The sequence below is a fragment of the Schistocerca americana genome, chromosome 3 (assembly GCF_021461395.2).
Source record: "Schistocerca americana isolate TAMUIC-IGC-003095 chromosome 3, iqSchAmer2.1, whole genome shotgun sequence".
In the NCBI taxonomy this organism is placed as follows: Eukaryota; Metazoa; Arthropoda; class Insecta; order Orthoptera; family Acrididae; genus Schistocerca; species Schistocerca americana.
In genome coordinates this window covers 590,867,918-590,872,917 of record NC_060121.1, presented here as the reverse complement: position 1 = coordinate 590,872,917, position 5,000 = coordinate 590,867,918, and the positions used below count along the sequence as shown (strand labels likewise).

The 5,000-nt window shown below is 54.0% G+C and overlaps 1 non-coding gene across 1 annotated transcript in view; it reads left to right on the top strand.

Annotated features, from left to right (window-relative positions):
- Nucleotides 1-4,159: 4,159 nt before the first annotated feature.
- LOC124608884 overlaps nt 4,160-5,000 on the top strand; it is a 1,910-nt gene continuing 1,069 nt past the window's right edge. Inside the window, exon 1 of the ribosomal RNA XR_006979437.1 lies at nt 4,160-5,000. This exon is cut by the window's right edge and continues 1,069 nt beyond it. This is a non-coding gene — a ribosomal RNA (small subunit ribosomal RNA).

Below are 5,000 nucleotides of genomic sequence, written 5' to 3'. Positions count from 1 at the left end.
CCCCTATAACGTGCGTTTCATGAAGAGTTATGTCCAATATGCGACATTCCCGCTGTCCATATACATGAGCTGCGAGCTGTACCACGTACGAGCTACAGACGCGATCGCGTTGCTCTCTGTACGAATGCAGATGCTCAGCGGCAGCTAGGAGGCGCTCCATCCATGTCGGTACCGGTGAGCGTTGCACTCGCAGTCGCAAAAACGTACGGCAAGTATATTACTCGGAAGAGTCAATGACAGTCCAAGCCCCCCTGCGTGGGAAGAGTCTTCCTAGGCCATGACCCACCGGAAGGGCGCAGCGTCCCCCACCCCAGACATGTGACGTCACACTATCGGTATTGACGACTAGACTGATTCCTTATAATCATTTGCCATACACCGGTGGAAGCTGCCGAGACGAGTAACTACATAGCGGGCTCGCCGTGTCACTAATGTACAGAGATACAATAGTTTCGACTGGAACCGGATTAAACGTATACACGGCGCTGATTAGTAATAGATAGAGCCATCAGAATACAGATAATGTATACAACTGTCCGTATACATGCTGAAAGACTCTGCTCACAATCACACGTCAGCCAGACACTCTTATCACGCACTACTCTCTGCCTGTAACAGGCACACAGACAATATGTAAGCACCAGCATGGAACAACACCCAGTGCATCCTCTCTGCCACATTAGACAATCCACACTATCATAACCAGACCGGGAGGTCCACTCGGAAAACAGAATATCCCACCCTTCCGACAACCACCATTGCTCAGCTAAGCCACCAACACCCACACATGTCCTACACAGGGGTGCACCCAACATCACAATACTGCCTCCTGTCACACCACAAAAACAATGGCAGGAATGAAAGACACAGGTCTGCCACAAGCATGGAATCAGAGCGCCGCCTGTCATGAGCCAAAGGTGCACCCTGACGTGCCAAATCAGATGATGCCGCAGTCATTTACTTACGATAATCACAATCAACAAACCGGCCCCCCCCCCCCAAAACACCTTTCCTTACAACAATGTGTACCTTAACCTAACCCGTATTGTGCCTTAACCTAACCCGTATTGTGCCTCAACCTAACCCGTATTGTGCCTTAACCTAACCCGTATTGTGCCCTAACCTAACCCGTATTGTGCCTTAACCTAACCCGTATTGTGCCTTAACCTAACCCGTATTGTGCCTTAACCTAACCCGTATTGTGCCTTAACCTAACCCGTATTGTGCCTTAACCTAACCCGTATTGTGCCTTAACCTAACCCGTATTGTGCCTTAACCTAACCCGTATTGTGCCTTAACCTAACCCGTATTGTGCCTTAACCTAACCCGTATTGTGCCTTAACCTAACCCGTAATGTGCCTTAACCTAACCCGTATTGTGCCTTAACCTAACCCGTATTGTGCCTTAACCTAACCCGTGTTGTGCCTTAACCTAACCCGTGTTGTGCCTTAACCTAACCCGTGTTGTGCCTTAACCTAACCCGTATTGTGCCTTAACCTAACCCGTGTTGTGCCTTAACCTAACCCGTGTTGTACCTTAACCTAACCCGTGTTGTACCTTAACCTAACCCGTGTTGTACCTTAACCTAACCCGTGTTGTACCTTAACCTAACCCGTGTTGCGCCTTAACCTAACCCATATTGTACCTTAACCTAACCCATATTGTACCTTAACCTAACCCATATTGTACCTTAACCTAACCCATGTTGCGCCTTAACCTAACCCATGTTGCGCCTTAACCTAACCTATGTTGCGCCTTAACCTAACCCATGTTGCGCCTTAACCTAACCCATGTTGCGCCTTAACCTAACCCATGTTGCGCCTTAACCTAACCCATGTTGCGCCTTAACCTAACCCATGTTGCGCCTTAACCTAACCCATGTTGCGCCTTAACCTAACCCATGTTGCGCCTTAACCTAACCCATGTTGCGCCTTAACCTAACCCATGTTGCGCCTTAACCTAACCCATGTTGCGCCTTAACCTAACCCATGTTGCGCCTTAACCTAACCCATGTTGCGCCTTAACCTAACCCATGTTGCGCCTCAACCTAACCTATGTTGCGCCTCAACCCAACACACGTTGGGCCTCAACCCAACACACGTTGGGCCTTAACCCAACACACGTTGGGCCTTAACCCAACACACGTTGGGCCTTAACCCAACACACGTTGGGCCTTAACCCAACACACGTTGGGCCTTAACCCAACACACGTTGGGCCTTAACCCAACACACGTTGGGCCTTAACCCAACACACGTTGGGCCTTAACCCAACACACGTTGGGCCTTAACCCAACACACGTTGGGCCTTAACCCAACACACGTTGGGCCTTAACCCAACACACGTTGGGCCTTAACCCAACACACGTTGGGCCTTAACCCAACACACGTTGGGCCTTAACCCAACACACGTTGGGCCTTAACCCAACACACGTTGGGCCTTAACCCAACACACGTTGGGCCTTAACCTGCTCTGTAATTGTCATACGACGCGTTAAATTAGTGTAGTGTTGCCTAACTGCAACCCCCGCAATATAGTTTGCTACTCGCACTGCCCGGTCCCCAGAGTATCGCTTCATGTGAAACACCTTGCAGCTATACACTGTAATGCGGATGGCAGTAGGACGTACATGCTCAATGCCCTTCGCAGTTGTTCATTGGCATTCGCATGGCGAAGCACAGCCTACGTTGTGGTACGGCTTGTGTCAACTGTCCGCTGATGTTGTACGTCCAAATCACACACTGTACTGCACATTGGTCCTCATGTACTGAATGATACATCGTGGTACATGTGTGACCGTACCACGACTGCGCCAACAACGGCGAACCATACGGTCCAAATATTGTGCACTCAGCTACGTGTCGTCTCCCTATAAGAGCTGGATTGCAGTATGGTATGCCGTGGATGGCGATCAGCATGAGCCGTCTGTTGATGTAGTGGCGCGTGTTGTCAGACGTAGTCGTCTCCTCTCACACACCGTGATAGCATGGTGCACTGCGTTCCACATCTGCGACATGCGACAGAGGCCGGTTGACAGTCGTTCGCGCAATGGACATCGCATACGTACGGGGGCCACCTTCCACGTGTTCGCGAAGCGTGCACATGTTGTTGCGTGTATGTGGGCAGACATAGTGTGTCGTGACACCTGACACAGGCATGCAACAATCGTTGAATTTGCAAATGGCGATGGACGTCTACGTTTGCTGGTGACGTTACGCAAATGAACAACTGGTAAACCGTTGTGGTGCGGTTGTTCTCGCTAGAGGTGAATCAGTGATGGCGACGATCGGTTGAGCTACCAACCGGTTGTTTCAGCGATACCCACCATGCCCACGAACGTGAATGGCATGTGGGTGTGAAGCGATACGCGGCGGTGGCTGGGTGGGACCGTCCCCGGCCGGTGAGGGGGGGCCTCCCGGCGTGCTGGCCGCGCGGTGCGTGGGCGCACGCGCTACAGCCGGCTGGTGGGGGCGGCCAGTGGCAGGCGCGCCGGCCGACGGAGGCGGCAGGCGGCGCAGCTGCGCGCCGGCACACCCTGCACGCGGCGCCGTGCGGCCAAAGTAGGTCCTCGCGGGCCCGGTGCGAAGCGCGGTGGACATCTGCAGTGTGCTGGTCCGATTGAGGACTGTGTGCGCTGAGGATGCGCCGCCGCCCGGCGCTCGGCGCCGCGACGCCGTCTGCTGCTCGGTCGCCTCTGCGGTTCTCGCAGGTGGATTGTATCGCAGCTGTGCGGACGTGTTGGCGCGTGCGCTGTGCTGGGAGAGTTCGCTTCGGCACCCAAGTGGGGCTTTTGTCCTTCTGTGGCGCTGGCGTTGGAGCTGCCGGCCACCGTAGGTGGCGCGTGTTGTCTCCCGCCGGCAATGCCACGACAGCACGCTCCCGGGCCTCTGTCGGCAGCGGCAAGCTCAGTTGGGAGCACGGGTGGTCGCACCTAAAGCGTCTACTCGCCAAACTCCGGGCGATTGCGCCACTCTCGAACCCGACCAAGTACTTAGGACGGCGCTGCGCGCCGCCGGGACCTGAGAGGGTTTCGAGGTGTATTGTGCAGGGGAGCTCAGCCTCCTCCTGTTTGCAGAATAATTGAGCGGACGCTTGCGTGTTCGCGCGGGCCCCCGGGACACACTCCCGGGCGGCCGGCTGCTCAGCTCTAGTTGACGCAGCTCCCTGGTTGATCCTGCCAGTAGTCATATGCTTGTCTCAAAGATTAAGCCATGCATGTCTCAGTACAAGCCGCATTAAGGTGAAACCGCGAATGGCTCATTAAATCAGTTATGGTTCCTTAGATCGTACCCACGTTACTTGGATAACTGTGGTAATTCTAGAGCTAATACATGCAAACAGAGTCCCGACCAGAGATGGAAGGGACGCTTTTATTAGATCAAAACCAATCGGTCGGCTCGTCCGGTCCGTTTGCCTTGGTGACTCTGAATAACTTTGGGCTGATCGCACGGTCCTCGTACCGGCGACGCATCTTTCAAATGTCTGCCTTATCAACTGTCGATGGTAGGTTCTGCGCCTACCATGGTTGTAACGGGTAACGGGGAATCAGGGTTCGATTCCGGAGAGGGAGCCTGAGTAACGGCTACCACATCCAAGGAAGGCAGCAGGCGCGCAAATTACCCACTCCCGGCACGGGGAGGTAGTGACGAAAAATAACGATACGGGACTCATCCGAGGCCCCGTAATCGGAATGAGTACACTTTAAATCCTTTAACGAGTATCTATTGGAGGGCAAGTCTGGTGCCAGCAGCCGCGGTAATTCCAGCTCCAATAGCGTATATTAAAGTTGTTGCGGTTAAAAAGCTCGTAGTTGGATTTGTGTCCCACGCTGTTGGTTCACCGCCCGTCGGTGTTTAACTGGCATGTATCGTGGGACGTCCTGCCGGTGGGGCGAGCTGAAGGCGTGCGACGCGCCTCGTGCGTGCTCGTGCGTCCCGAGGCGGACCCCGTTGCAATCCTACCAGGGTGCTCTTGAGTGAGTGTCTCGGTGGGCCGGCACGTT